This window comes from Amia ocellicauda, chromosome 14 (genome assembly GCF_036373705.1).
Source record: "Amia ocellicauda isolate fAmiCal2 chromosome 14, fAmiCal2.hap1, whole genome shotgun sequence".
NCBI classification, from domain to species: Eukaryota; Metazoa; Chordata; class Actinopteri; order Amiiformes; family Amiidae; genus Amia; species Amia ocellicauda.
In genome coordinates this window covers 19,239,585-19,262,345 of record NC_089863.1, presented here as the reverse complement: position 1 = coordinate 19,262,345, position 22,761 = coordinate 19,239,585, and the positions used below count along the sequence as shown (strand labels likewise).

Here is a 22,761-nt window from a genome sequence, read left to right as displayed (position 1 = left end):
GCTTCCCTGCTTCGATTTGTTTCTGAATAAGGTTTACTGAAGAAGATGTCATATGCCGTGGTCCTTTCCAGGTGCCACAGTTAGTTGGAATGACGTTGCCTAGACATCAGATTGTGCTCATACAATGCTTGTCTATGAAAGTTGGCTAGTTTAGCTAGGCCAGTGGTTCACAGCCCTGGTCCTGGAGGACTCCCTACCCATTCTGTTTCTTGTTCCAGCTGAGCTATCAGTTACGTAACTGAACGAATCATTTGCCCAATCCGAGTCTTGCAATCCTTTAAAAAAGGAAGTTTCGAGTTAAGCACAGTATACACTAAGAAACTTGATAAAGAAAAAAACTGAAATAAAAATCAAGTTATGTCAACGTCCAATTTTCTGCAGTGTTGATAACACTTTCGTGGTGAAAACTTGGTGGCCCCGTGGATATCACCTGCTTCACAGTCTTCTATGTCTTCCACTTGTCAAGCTGTGCAGCAATGGAAAGATTCTGATATCACAAAAATTCGTTTTCCTATTCACTGCCAACATTTTCTGATATTTAGTTCAAAAAGGGAAGCATCGTCACAATGAAGGGTGCGACACACATTGACATATATGTGTTCAAGAGTGCTGCTGACATACCATCAGTGATTCAGAGGGTCTGCACTGGCAACTTCTGCTTCAGACTCCGTGTCACTGGTACAATGATCCTCAACTAAATGTGTGTCATAGGCATTAGGCAACATTCAACGCGTTGAACTTAATGGGAATAGATTCACATCAGAAGTGCCGGTGCTTCCCACAAGCATTACTTACAAGCACAAGAATCTACCCTCCTTCCATCCTCTACATTTGCATAATATTATATCCCATGATGTCCCGGTTATCTTTAAAAGATGTATGTAATGCCCTTGACTGAACTGTTTTCTCATACATCCCAATTACGTTGTTTATGCTTATATAATGACCCTTTATATACTTCAATATCATTGTATTTAAAATATAATGTATATTTAAGAGACATCACCACGACACGCTTGCTTCGTGTTGTAAGACGGTTGGTTTTGCGTCCCTGACAGTGCTTTATCTTTGCGCAGTGGCAGTATCGTAGCTGATGAGGTTGATCCGAGGCGCGATTATTGCTAGTTGAAAACTTTACCCAATACCCCGCTTGCACTGGCTTGAAATATAGCTGGTGCCGGCAATTTTTGACAGTCTCCTGGGAGACTGGTTTTCTTGTGGAAAAACAGAAGATTCACGACTGGCTACAACGTGTAGGTCAAGGTATCCGAGGAGCATAGCTAATGCGTTCCTCAATTTAAACGCTGTACGCTGGACTCCCTGTATCATCTTTCAAATGATAGAAACGCAACGATTCCCATCAGGCTCAATCAAGATCTTTATAAAGGATCGCTGAAAACTAGTGATGGGGGAAAGTAAGCTTTCCGAAGCATTGAACCATTTCAAGCTATTGTACCGAAAAAAGCTTCCCTGCTTCGATTTGTTTCTGAATAAGGTTTACTGAAGAAGATGTCATATGCCGTGGTCCTTTCCAGGTGCCACAGTTAGTTGGAATGACGTTGCCTAGACATCAGATTGTGCTCATACAATGCTTGTCTATGAAAGTTGGCTAGTTTAGCTAGGCCAGTGGTTCACAGCCCTGGTCCTGGAGGACTCCCTACCCATTCTGTTTCTTGTTCCAGCTGAGCTATCAGTTACGTAACTGAACGAATCATTTGCCCAATCCGAGTCTTGCAATCCTTTAAAAAAGGAAGTTTCGAGTTAAGCACAGTATACACTAAGAAACTTGATAAAGAAAAAAACTGAAATAAAAATCAAGTTATGTCAACGTCCAATTTTCTGCAGTGTTGATAACACTTTCGTGGTGAAAACTTGGTGGCCCCGTGGATATCACCTGCTTCACAGTCTTCTATGTCTTCCACTTGTCAAGCCGTGCAGCAATGGAAAGATTCTGATATCACAAAAATTCGTTTTCCTATTCACTGCCAACATTTTCTGATATTTAGTTCAAAAAGGGAAGCATCGTCACAATGAAGGGTGCGACACACATTGACATATATGTGTTCAAGAGTGCTGCTGACATACCATCAGTGATTCAGAGGGTCTGCACTGGCAACTTCTGCTTCAGACTCCGTGTCACTGGTACAATGATCCTCAACTAAATGTGTGTCATAGGCATTAGGCAACATTCAACGCGTTGAACTTAATGGGAAAAGATTCACATCAGAAGTGCCGGTGCTTCCCACAAGCATTACTTACAAGCACAAGAATCTACCCTCCTTCCATCCTCTACATTTGCATAATATTATATCCCATGATGTCCCGGTTATCTTTAAAAGATGTATGTAATGCCCTTGACTGAACTGTTTTCTCATACATCCCAATTACGTTGTTTATGCTTATATAATGACCCTTTATATACTTCAATATCATTGTATTTAAAATATAATGTATATTTAAGAGACATCACCACGACACGCTTGCTTCGTGTTGTAAGACGGTTGGTTTTGCGTCCCTGACAGTGCTTTATCTTTGCGCAGTGGCAGTATCGTAGCTGATGAGGTTGATCCGAGGCGCGATTATTGCTAGTTGAAAACTTTACCCAATACCCCGCTTGCACTGGCTTGAAATATAGCTGGTGCCGGCAATTTTTGACAGTCTCCTGGGAGACTGGTTTTCTTGTGGAAAAACAGAAGATTCACGACTGGCTACAACGTGTAGGTCAAGGTATCCGAGGAGCGTAGCTAATGCGTTCCTCAATTTAAACGCTGTACGCTGGACTCCCTGTATCATCTTTCAAATGATAGAAACGCAACGATTCCCATCAGGCTCAATCAAGATCTTTATAAAGGATCGCTGAAAACTAGTGATGGGGGAAAGTAAGCTTTCCGAAGCATTGAACCATTTCAAGCTATTGTACCGAAAAAAGCTTCCCTGCTTCGATTTGTTTCTGAATAAGGTTTACTGAAGAAGATGTCATATGCCGTGGTCCTTTCCAGGTGCCACAGTTAGTTGGAATGACGTTGCCTAGACATCAGATTGTGCTCATACAATGCTTGTCTATGAAAGTTGGCTAGTTTAGCTAGGCCAGTGGTTCACAGCCCTGGTCCTGGAGGACTCCCTACCCATTCTGTTTCTTGTTCCAGCTGAGCTATCAGTTACGTAACTGAACGAATCATTTGCCCAATCCGAGTCTTGCAATCCTTTAAAAAAGGAAGTTTCGAGTTAAGCACAGTATACACTAAGAAACTTGATAAAGAAAAAAACTGAAATAAAAATCAAGTTATGTCAACGTCCAATTTTCTGCAGTGTTGATAACACTTTCGTGGTGAAAACTTGGTGGCCCCGTGGATATCACCTGCTTCACAGTCTTCTATGTCTTCCACTTGTCAAGCTGTGCAGCAATGGAAAGATTCTGATATCACAAAAATTCGTTTTCCTATTCACTGCCAACATTTTCTGATATTTAGTTCAAAAAGGGAAGCATCGTCACAATGAAGGGTGCGACACACATTGACATATATGTGTTCAAGAGTGCTGCTGACATACCATCAGTGATTCAGAGGGTCTGCACTGGCAACTTCTGCTTCAGACTCCGTGTCACTGGTACAATGATCCTCAACTAAATGTGTGTCATAGGCATTAGGCAACATTCAACGCGTTGAACTTAATGGGAATAGATTCACATCAGAAGTGCCGGTGCTTCCCACAAGCATTACTTACAAGCACAAGAATCTACCCTCCTTCCATCCTCTACATTTGCATAATATTATATCCCATGATGTCCCGGTTATCTTTAAAAGATGTATGTAATGCCCTTGACTGAACTGTTTTCTCATACATCCCAATTACGTTGTTTATGCTTATATAATGACCCTTTATATACTTCAATATCATTGTATTTAAAATATAATGTATATTTAAGAGACATCACCACGACACGCTTGCTTCGTGTTGTAAGACGGTTGGTTTTGCGTCCCTGACAGTGCTTTATCTTTGCGCAGTGGCAGTATCGTAGCTGATGAGGTTGATCCGAGGCGCGATTATTGCTAGTTGAAAACTTTACCCAATACCCCGCTTGCACTGGCTTGAAATATAGCTGGTGCCGGCAATTTTTGACAGTCTCCTGGGAGACTGGTTTTCTTGTGGAAAAACAGAAGATTCACGACTGGCTACAACGTGTAGGTCAAGGTATCCGAGGAGCATAGCTAATGCGTTCCTCAATTTAAACGCTGTACGCTGGACTCCCTGTATCATCTTTCAAATGATAGAAACGCAACGATTCCCATCAGGCTCAATCAAGATCTTTATAAAGGATCGCTGAAAACTAGTGATGGGGGAAAGTAAGCTTTCCGAAGCATTGAACCATTTCAAGCTATTGTACCGAAAAAAGCTTCCCTGCTTCGATTTGTTTCTGAATAAGGTTTACTGAAGAAGATGTCATATGCCGTGGTCCTTTCCAGGTGCCACAGTTAGTTGGAATGACGTTGCCTAGACATCAGATTGTGCTCATACAATGCTTGTCTATGAAAGTTGGCTAGTTTAGCTAGGCCAGTGGTTCACAGCCCTGGTCCTGGAGGACTCCCTACCCATTCTGTTTCTTGTTCCAGCTGAGCTATCAGTTACGTAACTGAACGAATCATTTGCCCAATCCGAGTCTTGCAATCCTTTAAAAAAGGAAGTTTCGAGTTAAGCACAGTATACACTAAGAAACTTGATAAAGAAAAAAACTGAAATAAAAATCAAGTTATGTCAACGTCCAATTTTCTGCAGTGTTGATAACACTTTCGTGGTGAAAACTTGGTGGCCCCGTGGATATCACCTGCTTCACAGTCTTCTATGTCTTCCACTTGTCAAGCCGTGCAGCAATGGAAAGATTCTGATATCACAAAAATTCGTTTTCCTATTCACTGCCAACATTTTCTGATATTTAGTTCAAAAAGGGAAGCATCGTCACAATGAAGGGTGCGACACACATTGACATATATGTGTTCAAGAGTGCTGCTGACATACCATCAGTGATTCAGAGGGTCTGCACTGGCAACTTCTGCTTCAGACTCCGTGTCACTGGTACAATGATCCTCAACTAAATGTGTGTCATAGGCATTAGGCAACATTCAACGCGTTGAACTTAATGGGAAAAGATTCACATCAGAAGTGCCGGTGCTTCCCACAAGCATTACTTACAAGCACAAGAATCTACCCTCCTTCCATCCTCTACATTTGCATAATATTATATCCCATGATGTCCCGGTTATCTTTAAAAGATGTATGTAATGCCCTTGACTGAACTGTTTTCTCATACATCCCAATTACGTTGTTTATGCTTATATAATGACCCTTTATATACTTCAATATCATTGTATTTAAAATATAATGTATATTTAAGAGACATCACCACGACACGCTTGCTTCGTGTTGTAAGACGGTTGGTTTTGCGTCCCTGACAGTGCTTTATCTTTGCGCAGTGGCAGTATCGTAGCTGATGAGGTTGATCCGAGGCGCGATTATTGCTAGTTGATTTCAGGTGATTTCAACTGTGCTCTGAGGGATGTAGACCGGAGTAAGCCCCGCAACGATAGATCCAGCAGGGACCTCGCTGCGTTCGTGGAGGACTTTGAACTCTGCGACGCAGGTCGGGACCTGGTCCCCTTGTTCACCTGGGTGAGTTCTTCTGGCTCCTCCTTCTCCAGGATAGATCTCGTCCTCCTCAGCAAGCCACTGGAGAGGACCGCCATGTCTTCGGAGGCGGTCTTCTTATCAGACCACAGGCTCCTGACGACAGAGGTGCTCATTCCGAGCACACGGGAGTCGGGGCCTGGGGTCTGGAAGCTCAACACCTCTCTGCTCGATGACCCTCGTGTGATTAAGACCTTTAGCAGACGCCTCGAGGAGTGGAGGACCCTGAAGGACCTTTTTGATTCTCCCATAGAGTGGTGGGAGATGATGAAGAAAAGAACCAAGGGCTACTTCATTCAGCTGGGGAAACGGAAAGCTCGCGAGAGGCGGGCGAGATATTCCCATCTAAACGCCCGCCTCCAGCGCCTGAGTCTTTTACAGCTCAGAGGCTTCGACCTAGCTGAGGAGGTGGCCCGGGTCAAACTGAGTCTCTCCGCCCTCTATCGGGAGGAGCAAGAGAAGATCAAGGTCCTTTCCAGGGTCCGCATCATGGAGGACGATGAGAAATGCAGCCGCTTCTTCTTCAAGAAAACGAAGGAGAGGCGGCCTGCAATGTCCTCCATGATCGACTCCTCGGGGCAAGAGGTGGAGGGCAGAGAGGCTGTTGAGACAGTGGTGCGGGATTTCTACAGGGAGTTGTACGACCAGAAGGTGGTGGATCAAAATCTGATCCATCACTTTCTGTCCCTGTTGGAGTCCCGCAATGAGGGGGACGAGGAGGAGGAGGGGATCCAGAGATCACCACCACTGAACTCTCCCAGGTGATAAAGAGTCTTAACTCTGGAAGGACACCGGGTCCCGACGGGATCCCTGCTGAGTTCTATAAGATCTTTTGGGAGGTGCTTAAGGAAGATCTGGGCCAGGTCCTGGGGTCGATGTACAGAGAGGGCAGATTGGCCCCTTCGATGAAGAAGAGTATCCTCTCCCTTCTTCACAAGAAGGGAGACACGAAAGATCTGAGGAACTGGCGGCCAGTCAGCCTCCTGTGCACCGACTACAAGATACTGGCCAAAGCACTGACGCTCCGGCTGCAGCGGCCACTCCCTCAAGTCGTGGGTCCCGACCAGGTCTGTGGTGCCCGGGGGAGATCGGCGGCCGACAACGCCATGCTGCTCAGGGATGTCGTGGCCTACTCGAACGAGAGAAGGCTTCCCCTGGTCCTAATCAGCTTGGACCAGGAGAAAGCCTTCGACAGAGTGGGCCACGAATACCTGCAGCTTGTTATGGAGAGGATGGGTCTCGCTCTTGGCCTGAGGAAGTGGGTCAAGATCATCTACAGCGGCCTAAGCAGCAGGGTCCTTGTGAACCGCCACCTGACCGAACCATTTCCGGTCAGGTCGGGGGTCCGGCAGGGTTGTCCCCTGTCGGCCCTGCTGTACGTCCTCTGCTTGGAGCCGTTCATGCAGGCGATCCGCCGGGACGTCCGGGTGACAGGTTTCCATCTCCCGGGTTCCGGCGGAGAGCAACTGAAGGCCCTGGCCTATATGGACGACGTGGCCGTGGTCTGCACGGACGCTCCGTCCGTGGCCAGGGTCGAGGAACTGCTGGACGGCTTCTGCAGGGCGACGGGGGCCGCTGTGAATAAGGCCAAGAGCGAGGTCTACCTCTCCAGGGCATGGCCTGTCGGCCGGGGCCCGCCGACCGTGTTCCCTGTGAAGCCGTTTATCAAGGTTCTGGGGATCACGATCGACGGGACCAACACGGGCACCCGGAGCTGGGAGGAGGCCATAGCAAAGGTCCAAAGGAAGATCCACGGCTGGAGCACAAGGACCTTGACGATGGCTGGTAAGGTGCTGGTCGTAAAGGCCATCCTCTTCCCGATACTCCTCTACGTAGGAATGATCTTCCCCCCAGACAAGGGTATCGCAAAACTAGTGACCCGAATTATATTTCGGTTTGTCTGGGGGAGCAAAATGGAGAGGCTGAAAAGAGTGCAGATGGTGAAGGGTACCCTGGATGGAGGCAGGGGGGTCCCGGACGTTGTGCGGCTGATAAAGGCGCAGGGGCTGGCCTATGTGGTCAAGAACATCCAGGCTGCTGGCAAGAAAGTGAGTTTCATGAACCGCTTTTATTTTGCCAGCAGCCTGAGACCATTCGGCCTCTGCGCCATAGACAACACCAGGCCGCACTCGTGGGATCCCCCGCCGTTCTACAGGGCGCTCCGAGCCTTTGCGCTCGAAGTAGGCCTCCATAAAGTCGTGCTGGCCTCCTGGGATTATAAGACCATCTGTAGTCAGATGAGATCTGCCCAGGAGACCAGCCGGATAGAAGATTTCCCTCCCGAAACCTGCCGGTTTATCTGGGCTAACGCTACGCACGTTTGCCTCACGAACACGCAGAAAGATGTCTCCTGGATGGCTGTGAGTCGGTGTCTCCCCACCCGAGTGTTTATGCACAGAAGGGGCATAGCTCCTTATGACACCTGCCCCTATAAGGGTTGCTTGGGGAAGGAGACGGAGGCTCACATCTTTAGTGAGTGCCCCTCCGCCCACAGGGTCTGGCTCCTGTTTTCTCCGTTCCTCCACAGGTTCGCCGTTCCTGCGCGGGCGACCGCCCAGCAGATCCTATACGGTCCAGCCAAGGGAATTTCTACATCTACCTTGAGGTGCTGGTGGCGTGTCGTCTGCGCAGTGAAGCAGGCACTGTGGGAGGGACGGAACATCTGTTTGTTCAATAAGCAGGAGCTGGACCCGATCGTCATCGCGCGGAGGGGCATGGTGTTTGTGAAAGACTACGTCAATCTGGAGGTCCATCAGAGGGGCAAGGAGGAAGCCTTTAAGAACTGGCGCATACAAGATCTGGGGGAGCTCAGGATCCCATGATGGGACCCACCTCCGGGGACGGTTAGTTCCCCCTGCTGGAGCCCGAGTCCAAGATCTTTTAAAGATCTTTTAAAGATTTTAAGAATGATTGTTTTTAAAAGAAGATTTTAAATAATGAATCTTAATTGTTTTTAAAGATTTAGTTGTTTTTAAATCACACTGATTAGGGTTCTTGGTAGAGTTTTGTTATATTTTTTTGTCAAATACATTGACCGTTTTGGGTTTAATTTAAAATGCATTAGACTTTTTTGTTTGTTTTTTATTTTTATTTTTTAATTGTTTTTTTAATTTGTTTAATGCATTTTCTGTTATTTTCAATGTATTTGACTCTTTTGTTGGTGTGCAATTTTTTTGCTTTTATCACGTTTTGTTTATTTGATTTGAGCACGTTTATTTTAAAGTTTATTGTTTTAGTTTTGTTAAAAAAATCACAAGATTTTAAAAATTTTAAGTGATTTTAAGAATTGATATTCTAAATGATTTTAATCACAAGCATTAAAATTGAAATTGTTTTATTTTAAGAAATGTAAAAATACTAAACCTAATAAACAGTATTGCTAGTTGAAAACTTTACCCAATACCCCGCTTGCACTGGCTTGAAATATAGCTGGTGCCGGCAATTTTTGACAGTCTCCTGGGAGACTGGTTTTCTTGTGGAAAAACAGAAGATTCACGACTGGCTACAACGTGTAGGTCAAGGTATCCGAGGAGCGTAGCTAATGCGTTCCTCAATTTAAACGCTGTACGCTGGACTCCCTGTATCATCTTTCAAATGATAGAAACGCAACGATTCCCATCAGGCTCAATCAAGATCTTTATAAAGGATCGCTGAAAACTAGTGATGGGGGAAAGTAAGCTTTCCGAAGCATTGAACCATTTCAAGCTATTGTACCGAAAAAAGCTTCCCTGCTTCGATTTGTTTCTGAATAAGGTTTACTGAAGAAGATGTCATATGCCGTGGTCCTTTCCAGGTGCCACAGTTAGTTGGAATGACGTTGCCTAGACATCAGATTGTGCTCATACAATGCTTGTCTATGAAAGTTGGCTAGTTTAGCTAGGCCAGTGGTTCACAGCCCTGGTCCTGGAGGACTCCCTACCCATTCTGTTTCTTGTTCCAGCTGAGCTATCAGTTACGTAACTGAACGAATCATTTGCCCAATCCGAGTCTTGCAATCCTTTAAAAAAGGAAGTTTCGAGTTAAGCACAGTATACACTAAGAAACTTGATAAAGAAAAAAACTGAAATAAAAATCAAGTTATGTCAACGTCCAATTTTCTGCAGTGTTGATAACACTTTCGTGGTGAAAACTTGGTGGCCCCGTGGATATCACCTGCTTCACAGTCTTCTATGTCTTCCACTTGTCAAGCCGTGCAGCAATGGAAAGATTCTGATATCACAAAAATTCGTTTTCCTATTCACTGCCAACATTTTCTGATATTTAGTTCAAAAAGGGAAGCATCGTCACAATGAAGGGTGCGACACACATTGACATATATGTGTTCAAGAGTGCTGCTGACATACCATCAGTGATTCAGAGGGTCTGCACTGGCAACTTCTGCTTCAGACTCCGTGTCACTGGTACAATGATCCTCAACTAAATGTGTGTCATAGGCATTAGGCAACATTCAACGCGTTGAACTTAATGGGAAAAGATTCACATCAGAAGTGCCGGTGCTTCCCACAAGCATTACTTACAAGCACAAGAATCTACCCTCCTTCCATCCTCTACATTTGCATAATATTATATCCCATGATGTCCCGGTTATCTTTAAAAGATGTATGTAATGCCCTTGACTGAACTGTTTTCTCATACATCCCAATTACGTTGTTTATGCTTATATAATGACCCTTTATATACTTCAATATCATTGTATTTAAAATATAATGTATATTTAAGAGACATCACCACGACACGCTTGCTTCGTGTTGTAAGACGGTTGGTTTTGCGTCCCTGACAGTGCTTTATCTTTGCGCAGTGGCAGTATCGTAGCTGATGAGGTTGATCCGAGGCGCGATTATTGCTAGTTGATTTCAGGTGATTTCAACTGTGCTCTGAGGGATGTAGACCGGAGTAAGCCCCGCAACGATAGATCCAGCAGGGACCTCGCTGCGTTCGTGGAGGACTTTGAACTCTGCGACGCAGGTCGGGACCTGGTCCCCTTGTTCACCTGGGTGAGTTCTTCTGGCTCCTCCTTCTCCAGGATAGATCTCGTCCTCCTCAGCAAGCCACTGGAGAGGACCGCCATGTCTTCGGAGGCGGTCTTCTTATCAGACCACAGGCTCCTGACGACAGAGGTGCTCATTCCGAGCACACGGGAGTCGGGGCCTGGGGTCTGGAAGCTCAACACCTCTCTGCTCGATGACCCTCGTGTGATTAAGACCTTTAGCAGACGCCTCGAGGAGTGGAGGACCCTGAAGGACCTTTTTGATTCTCCCATAGAGTGGTGGGAGATGATGAAGAAAAGAACCAAGGGCTACTTCATTCAGCTGGGGAAACGGAAAGCTCGCGAGAGGCGGGCGAGATATTCCCATCTAAACGCCCGCCTCCAGCGCCTGAGTCTTTTACAGCTCAGAGGCTTCGACCTAGCTGAGGAGGTGGCCCGGGTCAAACTGAGTCTCTCCGCCCTCTATCGGGAGGAGCAAGAGAAGATCAAGGTCCTTTCCAGGGTCCGCATCATGGAGGACGATGAGAAATGCAGCCGCTTCTTCTTCAAGAAAACGAAGGAGAGGCGGCCTGCAATGTCCTCCATGATCGACTCCTCGGGGCAAGAGGTGGAGGGCAGAGAGGCTGTTGAGACAGTGGTGCGGGATTTCTACAGGGAGTTGTACGACCAGAAGGTGGTGGATCAAAATCTGATCCATCACTTTCTGTCCCTGTTGGAGTCCCGCAATGAGGGGGACGAGGAGGAGGAGGGGATCCAGAGATCACCACCACTGAACTCTCCCAGGTGATAAAGAGTCTTAACTCTGGAAGGACACCGGGTCCCGACGGGATCCCTGCTGAGTTCTATAAGATCTTTTGGGAGGTGCTTAAGGAAGATCTGGGCCAGGTCCTGGGGTCGATGTACAGAGAGGGCAGATTGGCCCCTTCGATGAAGAAGAGTATCCTCTCCCTTCTTCACAAGAAGGGAGACACGAAAGATCTGAGGAACTGGCGGCCAGTCAGCCTCCTGTGCACCGACTACAAGATACTGGCCAAAGCACTGACGCTCCGGCTGCAGCGGCCACTCCCTCAAGTCGTGGGTCCCGACCAGGTCTGTGGTGCCCGGGGGAGATCGGCGGCCGACAACGCCATGCTGCTCAGGGATGTCGTGGCCTACTCGAACGAGAGAAGGCTTCCCCTGGTCCTAATCAGCTTGGACCAGGAGAAAGCCTTCGACAGAGTGGGCCACGAATACCTGCAGCTTGTTATGGAGAGGATGGGTCTCGCTCTTGGCCTGAGGAAGTGGGTCAAGATCATCTACAGCGGCCTAAGCAGCAGGGTCCTTGTGAACCGCCACCTGACCGAACCATTTCCGGTCAGGTCGGGGGTCCGGCAGGGTTGTCCCCTGTCGGCCCTGCTGTACGTCCTCTGCTTGGAGCCGTTCATGCAGGCGATCCGCCGGGACGTCCGGGTGACAGGTTTCCATCTCCCGGGTTCCGGCGGAGAGCAACTGAAGGCCCTGGCCTATATGGACGACGTGGCCGTGGTCTGCACGGACGCTCCGTCCGTGGCCAGGGTCGAGGAACTGCTGGACGGCTTCTGCAGGGCGACGGGGGCCGCTGTGAATAAGGCCAAGAGCGAGGTCTACCTCTCCAGGGCATGGCCTGTCGGCCGGGGCCCGCCGACCGTGTTCCCTGTGAAGCCGTTTATCAAGGTTCTGGGGATCACGATCGACGGGACCAACACGGGCACCCGGAGCTGGGAGGAGGCCATAGCAAAGGTCCAAAGGAAGATCCACGGCTGGAGCACAAGGACCTTGACGATGGCTGGTAAGGTGCTGGTCGTAAAGGCCATCCTCTTCCCGATACTCCTCTACGTAGGAATGATCTTCCCCCCAGACAAGGGTATCGCAAAACTAGTGACCCGAATTATATTTCGGTTTGTCTGGGGGAGCAAAATGGAGAGGCTGAAAAGAGTGCAGATGGTGAAGGGTACCCTGGATGGAGGCAGGGGGGTCCCGGACGTTGTGCGGCTGATAAAGGCGCAGGGGCTGGCCTATGTGGTCAAGAACATCCAGGCTGCTGGCAAGAAAGTGAGTTTCATGAACCGCTTTTATTTTGCCAGCAGCCTGAGACCATTCGGCCTCTGCGCCATAGACAACACCAGGCCGCACTCGTGGGATCCCCCGCCGTTCTACAGGGCGCTCCGAGCCTTTGCGCTCGAAGTAGGCCTCCATAAAGTCGTGCTGGCCTCCTGGGATTATAAGACCATCTGTAGTCAGATGAGATCTGCCCAGGAGACCAGCCGGATAGAAGATTTCCCTCCCGAAACCTGCCGGTTTATCTGGGCTAACGCTACGCACGTTTGCCTCACGAACACGCAGAAAGATGTCTCCTGGATGGCTGTGAGTCGGTGTCTCCCCACCCGAGTGTTTATGCACAGAAGGGGCATAGCTCCTTATGACACCTGCCCCTATAAGGGTTGCTTGGGGAAGGAGACGGAGGCTCACATCTTTAGTGAGTGCCCCTCCGCCCACAGGGTCTGGCTCCTGTTTTCTCCGTTCCTCCACAGGTTCGCCGTTCCTGCGCGGGCGACCGCCCAGCAGATCCTATACGGTCCAGCCAAGGGAATTTCTACATCTACCTTGAGGTGCTGGTGGCGTGTCGTCTGCGCAGTGAAGCAGGCACTGTGGGAGGGACGGAACATCTGTTTGTTCAATAAGCAGGAGCTGGACCCGATCGTCATCGCGCGGAGGGGCATGGTGTTTGTGAAAGACTACGTCAATCTGGAGGTCCATCAGAGGGGCAAGGAGGAAGCCTTTAAGAACTGGCGCATACAAGATCTGGGGGAGCTCAGGATCCCATGATGGGACCCACCTCCGGGGACGGTTAGTTCCCCCTGCTGGAGCCCGAGTCCAAGATCTTTTAAAGATCTTTTAAAGATTTTAAGAATGATTGTTTTTAAAAGAAGATTTTAAATAATGAATCTTAATTGTTTTTAAAGATTTAGTTGTTTTTAAATCACACTGATTAGGGTTCTTGGTAGAGTTTTGTTATATTTTTTTGTCAAATACATTGACCGTTTTGGGTTTAATTTAAAATGCATTAGACTTTTTTGTTTGTTTTTTATTTTTATTTTTTAATTGTTTTTTTAATTTGTTTAATGCATTTTCTGTTATTTTCAATGTATTTGACTCTTTTGTTGGTGTGCAATTTTTTTGCTTTTATCACGTTTTGTTTATTTGATTTGAGCACGTTTATTTTAAAGTTTATTGTTTTAGTTTTGTTAAAAAAATCACAAGATTTTAAAAATTTTAAGTGATTTTAAGAATTGATATTCTAAATGATTTTAATCACAAGCATTAAAATTGAAATTGTTTTATTTTAAGAAATGTAAAAATACTAAACCTAATAAACAGTATTGCTAGTTGAAAACTTTACCCAATACCCCGCTTGCACTGGCTTGAAATATAGCTGGTGCCGGCAATTTTTGACAGTCTCCTGGGAGACTGGTTTTCTTGTGGAAAAACAGAAGATTCACGACTGGCTACAACGTGTAGGTCAAGGTATCCGAGGAGCGTAGCTAATGCGTTCCTCAATTTAAACGCTGTACGCTGGACTCCCTGTATCATCTTTCAAATGATAGAAACGCAACGATTCCCATCAGGCTCAATCAAGATCTTTATAAAGGATCGCTGAAAACTAGTGATGGGGGAAAGTAAGCTTTCCGAAGCATTGAACCATTTCAAGCTATTGTACCGAAAAAAGCTTCCCTGCTTCGATTTGTTTCTGAATAAGGTTTACTGAAGAAGATGTCATATGCCGTGGTCCTTTCCAGGTGCCACAGTTAGTTGGAATGACGTTGCCTAGACATCAGATTGTGCTCATACAATGCTTGTCTATGAAAGTTGGAATGACCTCAGAATAATGTCAATGTTACGACGTCTGACGTCATTCCAGCTGTCACATACAACCATTATATGACGCAAATCTGAAGTCGGATTCTGATTGCGTATAGCATGATTGTATGAATGGTGCAAGTCTGACTTGAAGTTCCTCAATTAAACAATGCTATTAGTAGACCGCTTGAGGCATTCACATGATTGAAATAACGCCAGGCTATTGTACAAGGAAAGTGAATTCAAGTCATCCTCAAAGTAGCACAAGTCTGCCTAAATAGGAAAATGAACAAAACATACTAAATGACACACAGAAACACAGCCATAAAACTGGGGTAACTGCATCAAATAATCCCACATTGCCATGTAGCTAGGCCAGTGGTTCACAGCCCTGGTCCTGGAGGACTCCCTACCCATTCTGTTTCTTGTTCCAGCTGAGCTATCAGTTACGTAACTGAACGAATCATTTGCCCAATCCGAGTCTTGCAATCCTTTAAAAAAGGAAGTTTCGAGTTAAGCACAGTATACACTAAGAAACTTGATAAAGAAAAAAACTGAAATAAAAATCAAGTTATGTCAACGTCCAATTTTCTGCAGTGTTGATAACACTTTCGTGGTGAAAACTTGGTGGCCCCGTGGATATCACCTGCTTCACAGTCTTCTATGTCTTCCACTTGTCAAGCCGTGCAGCAATGGAAAGATTCTGATATCACAAAAATTCGTTTTCCTATTCACTGCCAACATTTTCTGATATTTAGTTCAAAAAGGGAAGCATCGTCACAATGAAGGGTGCGACACACATTGACATATATGTGTTCAAGAGTGCTGCTGACATACCATCAGTGATTCAGAGGGTCTGCACTGGCAACTTCTGCTTCAGACTCCGTGTCACTGGTACAATGATCCTCAACTAAATGTGTGTCATAGGCATTAGGCAACATTCAACGCGTTGAACTTAATGGGAATAGATTCACATCAGAAGTGCCGGTGCTTCCCACAAGCATTACTTACAAGCACAAGAATCTACCCTCCTTCCATCCTCTACATTTGCATAATATTATATCCCATGATGTCCCGGTTATCTTTAAAAGATGTATGTAATGCCCTTGACTGAACTGTTTTCTCATACATCCCAATTACGTTGTTTATGCTTATATAATGACCCTTTATATACTTCAATATCATTGTATTTAAAATATAATGTATATTTAAGAGACATCACCACGACACGCTTGCTTCGTGTTGTAAGACGGTTGGTTTTGCGTCCCTGACAGTGCTTTATCTTTGCGCAGTGGCAGTATCGTAGCTGATGAGGTTGATCCGAGGCGCGATTATTGCTAGTTGAAAACTTTACCCAATACCCCGCTTGCACTGGCTTGAAATATAGCTGGTGCCGGCAATTTTTGACAGTCTCCTGGGAGACTGGTTTTCTTGTGGAAAAACAGAAGATTCACGACTGGCTACAACGTGTAGGTCAAGGTATCCGAGGAGCGTAGCTAATGCGTTCCTCAATTTAAACGCTGTACGCTGGACTCCCTGTATCATCTTTCAAATGATAGAAACGCAACGATTCCCATCAGGCTCAATCAAGATCTTTATAAAGGATCGCTGAAAACTAGTGATGGGGGAAAGTAAGCTTTCCGAAGCATTGAACCATTTCAAGCTATTGTACCGAAAAAAGCTTCCCTGCTTCGATTTGTTTCTGAATAAGGTTTACTGAAGAAGATGTCATATGCCGTGGTCCTTTCCAGGTGCCACAGTTAGTTGGAATGACGTTGCCTAGACATCAGATTGTGCTCATACAATGCTTGTCTATGAAAGTTGGCTAGTTTAGCTAGGCCAGTGGTTCACAGCCCTGGTCCTGGAGGACTCCCTACCCATTCTGTTTCTTGTTCCAGCTGAGCTATCAGTTACGTAACTGAACGAATCATTTGCCCAATCCGAGTCTTGCAATCCTTTAAAAAAGGAAGTTTCGAGTTAAGCACAGTATACACTAAGAAACTTGATAAAGAAAAAAACTGAAATAAAAATCAAGTTATGTCAACGTCCAATTTTCTGCAGTGTTGATAACACTTTCGTGGTGAAAACTTGGTGGCCCCGTGGATATCACCTGCTTCACAGTCTTCTATGTCTTCCACTTGTCAAGCCGTGCAGCAATGGAAAGATTCTGATATCACAAAAATTCGTTTTCCTATTCACTGCCAACATTTTCTGATATTTAGTTCAAAAAGGGAAGCATCGTCACAATGAAGGGTGCGACACACATTGACATATATGTGTTCAAGAGTGCTGCTGACATACCATCAGTGATTCAGAGGGTCTGCACTGGCAACTTCTGCTTCAGACTCCGTGTCACTGGTACAATGATCCTCAACTAAATGTGTGTCATAGGCATTAGGCAACATTCAACGCGTTGAACTTAATGGGAAAAGATTCACATCAGAAGTGCCGGTGCTTCCCACAAGCATTACTTACAAGCACAAGAATCTACCCTCCTTCCATCCTCTACATTTGCATAATATTATATCCCATGATGTCCCGGTTATCTTTAAAAGATGTATGTAATGCCCTTGACTGAACTGTTTTCTCATACATCCCAATTACGTTGTTTATGCTTATATAATGACCCTTTATATACTTCAATATCATTGTATTTAAAATATAATGTATATTTAAGAGACATCACCACGACACGCTTGCTTCGTGTTGTAAGACGGTTGGTTTTGCGTCCCTGACAGTGCTTTATCTTTGCGCAGTGGCAGTATCGTAGCTGATGAGGTTGATCCGAGGCGCGATTATTGCTAGTTGAAAACTTTACCCAATACCCCGCTTGCACTGGCTTGAAATATAGCTGGTGCCGGCAATTTTTGACAGTCTCCTGGGAGACTGGTGTTCTGGTGGAAAAACAGAAGATTCACGACTGGCTACAACATGTAGGTCAAGGTATCCGAGGAGCGTAGCTAATGCGTTCCTCAATTTAAACGCTGTACGCTGGACTCCCTGTATCATCTTTCAAATGATAGAAACGCAACGATTCCCATCAGGCTCAATCAAGATCTTTATAAAGGATCGCTGAAAACTAGTGATGGGGGAAAGTAAGCTTTCCGAAGCATTGAACCATTTCAAGCTATTGTACCGAAAAAAGCTTCCCTGCTTCGATTTGTTTCTGAATAAGGTTTACTGAAGAAGATGTCATATGCCGTGGTCCTTTCCAGGTGCCACAGTTAGTTGGAATGACGTTGCCTAGACATCAGATTGTGCTCATACAATGCTTGTCTATGAAAGTTGGAATGACCTCAGAATAATGTCAATGTTACGACGTCTGACGTCATTCCAGCTGTCACATACAACCATTATATGACGCAAATCTGAAGTCGGATTCTGATTGCGTATAGCATGATTGTATGAATGGTGCAAGTCTGACTTGAAGTTCCTCAATTAAACAATGCTATTAGTAGACCGCTTGAGGCATTCACATGATTGAAATAACGCCAGGCTATTGTACAAGGAAAGTGAATTCAAGTCATCCTCAAAGTAGCACAAGTCTGCCTAAACAGGAAAATGAACAAAACATACTAAATGACACACAGAAACACAGCCATAAAACTGGGGTAACTGCATCAAATAATCCCACATTGCCATGTAGCTAGGCCAGTGGTTCACAGCCCTGGTCCTGGAGGACTCCCTACCCATTCTGTTTCTTGTTCCAGCTGAGCTATCAGTTACGTAACTGAACGAATCATTTGCCCAATCCGAGTCTTGCAATCCTTTAAAAAAGGAAGTTTCGAGTTAAGCACAGTATACACTAAGAAACTTGATAAAGAAAAAAACTGAAATAAAAATCAAGTTATGTCAACGTCCAATTTTCTGCAGTGTTGATAACACTTTCGTGGTGAAAACTTGGTGGCCCCGTGGATATCACCTGCTTCACAGTCTTCTATGTCTTCCACTTGTCAAGCCGTGCAGCAATGGAAAGATTCTGATATCACAAAAATTCGTTTTCCTATTCACTGCCAACATTTTCTGATATTTAGTTCAAAAAGGGAAGCATCGTCACAATGAAGGGTGCGACACACATTGACATATATGTGTTCAAGAGTGCTGCTGACATACCATCAGTGATTCAGAGGGTCTGCACTGGCAACTTCTGCTTCAGACTCCGTGTCACTGGTACAATGATCCTCAACTAAATGTGTGTCATAGGCATTAGGCAACATTCAACGCGTTGAACTTAATGGGAAAAGATTCACATCAGAAGTGCCGGTGCTTCCCACAAGCATTACTTACAAGCACAAGAATCTACCCTCCTTCCATCCTCTACATTTGCATAATATTATATCCCATGATGTCCCGGTTATCTTTAAAAGATGTATGTAATGCCCTTGACTGAACTGTTTTCTCATACATCCCAATTACGTTGTTTATGCTTATATAATGACCGGAGGCCGAGGCGAGTGGAGATTGGGACGGACCGGGAGCGACAGGGGACCTAGCCAGAGGGGTCGGAGGACTCCTCACGGAGTGGGTCCCATCCAGAAGCCCGGCCGACCATCTACCCGGAGCCCGGCCTGACCAGGAGTGCTCCCCGCTGACGTCACCAGCCAGGATCCAGGAGAGGCCTCGGATTCCAGGGACCGACCAGGCCGATCGGCAACGTCCCTGAGGGAGGCCTCCTGCAGCCAGGGCCCGGACTTCTCCCCGCAAGGCCCGCTCCCTGCAAGAGCCCCGGAGGTGGAAGCTGCTCCCCAGCCAGGTGGACTTGCCCCGACCTCCGGATTGAGAGCCTCCCGACCCTTCTCCAAGGTAGGAAAGTGCAGCATGGCCCAGCGAACCGCCGGTGTGAGGCGCCATAATGCGGTGCGCTTCAGCCGTGAGGCTGGAGCCGAGACCGCGGCCCTCACCCGGCTGGAGTTCAGCAGGTCCGTGCTGCAGAGGGGCCTGGGCTTTGCCCCTTCTGAGCTGAACTGTGTGGTAAAACTGCCTGGACCTAGGGACGTGTTCGAGGTGAGCTTTAAGAACCCTCAAGTGCTGGAGAGTTTTTGGAACCTGTATAGGGAGAAAAAAGACAGCATGCCCCTGAATGACTTTGTGGTCGACGCCCTGACAGATAGAGAGATTAAAATTGTAACTATTCAGTTTTACAACGAAGCAGTGGCAGAGTACGACGTAGAAGTATGGCTGAGGAGACACTGTGAGATCCTGTCTGAAAGTAGGAGAGTTAATGATGAGGATGGGGTCTGGACCGGTGCTAGGCGGTGGCAGGTGCGTCTGCAGGTGGAAGTGGCCGCCATCGGCGGAGTACGCCATCTACCAAGCACCGTGGTTTTAGGAGCAAATAGGGGGCTTGTCTTTTATCATGGCATGCCCAAATTATGTAGGAACTGCGGGGCCCTGGGTCATTTAGCCGCAGCCTGTACCGTTGTTAAGTGCAAGGTCTGCGGCGGGGAACATCAGACCAGGGCCTGCAAGCAGGAGAGGGCCTGCAACCTGTGCGGTGGGGGAGGGCACCTCTTTAGAAATTGTCCCTCCTCCTATGCAAATAGGGCGCGGGCCCTCGGGGGTGGTGGAGAGAGAGAAAACCAAGCGGAGGCTCCTCCAAAGGTGATACCCCAAGATGGGGGTAGAGAGGAAACAATCCTCAGGAGCCTCATAGGCTCCCTCTCTGACTCTGGGTCAGAAGTGGAGGCAGAGGGAGAGTGGACAGTGGTAGCGGGGAAGAGAAGGAGGGCTGAGAAGAGGAGCATGGGTAGGGGGGGTATGATGAAAAAGAGGATTCATTCTGCAGATTCTCCCCCCCCTGCCGGCTCCTCCCCCGCTCCAGAGTCCCCTCCCTCTAATTTTTATACGCCCCACTCTGACTCCGGAGAGGAGAGTGGTGGGCCTTCTCCACTGCCCCGAGTGGGCAGCCTGGTAGATGAGAGGCCCCCTAGAAATAACATTCCTCCTGCCCCACAACTGAGACTCTCCCAGGGGAGGGGTCAGGTATGCCCTCCCGGCAGTAGTGGGAGAGCCGCAGGTCCTCAGGAGACGAGAGTCGGCGCCAGTGTCCTTTCCCAGAAAGACATCAGGGACGTGATGGCAAGGTCACTGGCGCTGGGGGAGGAGGCCTGCGGCGGCAGACAGCCGGGAAGGGAGAGACCACCCCCTCCCCCACCATTAGTTAAAAGAACGACTAGCGGGGTCTATACAGTTTTCTCCCCAGTTGTACATAAAGCCTCTGCCCTGCCATCTGTTCGTCGGGCCTCGGCCTCAAAGGAACCAGGGAGAACCTCCAGCACCACGGGCCCTGAGCCCAGTGGAGTTTTGCCCGCCTTACCGGGTGGCGGGAGCCGAGCCCCCCCCATAGTCTTCCTAGAGGATCAAGCGGTGAGGCAAATGATTGAAATGATGGGTGCTAGCGCTAAGCTAGGTGAGGGAGAAGAGAGGAGTGGGGAAGAGAAAGGTTTCTTTACATGATTGTTACGGAGCGGGTAATTGCCCTCACAGCCATTATGGCATTAACCATTATTTCAATTAATGTGAGGAGCATTGCTGAGGTGAAAAAGAGGACCGATGTTTTAAACTCTCTGGCTGGAATGAAGGCGGATATTATCTGTTTGCAGGAGTGCGGCATCCCGTTCCAAAAAGAATACAAAGATCTCCGGGACACTTGGACCCTAGGAGAATCCTTCTGGTCGGGGTCCAATGTGTCCCGAGCGGACGGGATTGCCGTACTCCTGAAAAACCCCTTCTTAATAGTTAAAACATTCAAGGTTATAGAGGCGGGCAGACTGGCCAGCCTCGATTTTAAATACAAGGGGGCTGTATTGAGGCTGGTCAATGTCTATGCCCCCACCAGCCAGAGAGAGAGAGTCCTCTTTCTCCCTCAGCTACGCCCGCTCCTGATCGGCACCTTGCCAGTTATCATTTCAGGTGATTTCAACTGTGCTCTGAGGGATGTAGACCGGAGTAAGCCCCGCAACGATAGATCCAGCAGGGACCTCGCTGCGTTCGTGGAGGACTTTGAACTCTGCGACGCAGGTCGGGACCTGGTCCCCTTGTTCACCTGGGTGAGTTCTTCTGGCTCCTCCTTCTCCAGGATAGATCTCGTCCTCCTCAGCAAGCCACTGGAGAGGACCGCCATGTCTTCGGAGGCGGTCTTCTTTTCAGACCACAGGCTCCTGACGACAGAGGTGCTCATTCCGAGCACACGGGAGTCGGGGCCTGGGGTCTGGAAGCTCAACACCTCTCTGCTCGATGACCCTCGTGTGATTAAGACCTTTAGCAGACGCCTCGAGGAGTGGAGGACCCTGAAGGACCTTTTTGATTCTCCCATAGAGTGGTGGGAGATGATGAAGAAAAGAACCAAGGGCTACTTCATTCAGCTGGGGAAACGGAAAGCTCGCGAGAGGCGGGCGAGATATTCCCATCTAAACGCCCGCCTCCAGCGCCTGAGTCTTTTACAGCTCAGAGGCTTCGACCTAGCTGAGGAGGTGGCCCGGGTCAAACTGAGTCTCTCCGCCCTCTATCGGGAGGAGCAAGAGAAGATCAAGGTCCTTTCCAGGGTCCGCATCATGGAGGACGATGAGAAATGCAGCCGCTTCTTCTTCAAGAAAACGAAGGAGAGGCGGCCTGCAATGTCCTCCATGATCGACTCCTCGGGGCAAGAGGTGGAGGGCAGAGAGGCTGTTGAGACAGTGGTGCGGGATTTCTACAGGGAGTTGTACGACCAGAAGGTGGTGGATCAAAATCTGATCCATCACTTTCTGTCCCTGTTGGAGTCCCGCAATGAGGGGGACGAGGAGGAGGAGGAGGATCCAGAGATCACCACCACTGAACTCTCCCAGGTGATAAAGAGTCTTAACTCTGGAAGGACACCGGGTCCCGACGGGATCCCTGCTGAGTTCTATAAGATCTTTTGGGAGGTGCTTAAGGAAGATCTGGGCCAGGTCCTGGGGTCGATGTACAGAGAGGGCAGATTGGCCCCTTCGATGAAGAAGAGTATCCTCTCCCTTCTTCACAAGAAGGGAGACACGAAAGATCTGAGGAACTGGCGGCCAGTCAGCCTCCTGTGCACCGACTACAAGATACTGGCCAAAGCACTGACGCTCCGGCTGCAGCGGCCACTCCCTCAAGTCGTGGGTCCCGACCAGGTCTGTGGTGCCCGGGGGAGATCGGCGGCCGACAACGCCATGCTGCTCAGGGATGTCGTGGCCTACTCGAACGAGAGAGGGCTTCCC

At 47.6% G+C, this 22,761-nt stretch overlaps 5 non-coding genes and 4 pseudogenes across 5 annotated transcripts; all 9 read left to right on the top strand.

Moving 5' to 3' along the window:
* The first annotated feature begins 1,064 nt into the window (after positions 1-1,064).
* LOC136769121 (U4 spliceosomal RNA) lies at positions 1,065-1,206 on the top strand. The gene has a single exon (XR_010822101.1). It is a non-coding gene; the product is annotated as a U4 spliceosomal RNA (small nuclear RNA).
* A 1,322-nt stretch (positions 1,207-2,528) lies between these two features.
* On the top strand, positions 2,529-2,670 carry LOC136769120 (U4 spliceosomal RNA). Its single transcript, XR_010822100.1, has one exon. It is a non-coding gene; the product is annotated as a U4 spliceosomal RNA (small nuclear RNA).
* Positions 2,671-3,992: 1,322 nt separating this feature from the next.
* LOC136769119 (U4 spliceosomal RNA) lies at positions 3,993-4,134 on the top strand. Its single transcript, XR_010822099.1, has one exon. It is a non-coding gene; the product is annotated as a U4 spliceosomal RNA (small nuclear RNA).
* Positions 4,135-5,456: 1,322 nt separating this feature from the next.
* On the top strand, positions 5,457-5,522 carry LOC136769150 (uncharacterized; annotated as a pseudogene).
* A 3,470-nt stretch (positions 5,523-8,992) lies between these two features.
* LOC136769160 (uncharacterized) lies at positions 8,993-9,143 on the top strand (annotated as a pseudogene).
* Positions 9,144-10,465: 1,322 nt separating this feature from the next.
* On the top strand, positions 10,466-10,531 carry LOC136769149 (uncharacterized; annotated as a pseudogene).
* A 3,470-nt stretch (positions 10,532-14,001) lies between these two features.
* On the top strand, positions 14,002-14,152 carry LOC136769159 (uncharacterized; annotated as a pseudogene).
* A 1,670-nt stretch (positions 14,153-15,822) lies between these two features.
* On the top strand, positions 15,823-15,964 carry LOC136769118 (U4 spliceosomal RNA). The gene has a single exon (XR_010822098.1). It is a non-coding gene; the product is annotated as a U4 spliceosomal RNA (small nuclear RNA).
* Positions 15,965-17,286: 1,322 nt separating this feature from the next.
* Positions 17,287-17,428, top strand: LOC136769117 (U4 spliceosomal RNA). Its single transcript, XR_010822097.1, has one exon. It is a non-coding gene; the product is annotated as a U4 spliceosomal RNA (small nuclear RNA).
* Positions 17,429-22,761: the final 5,333 nt, after the last annotated feature.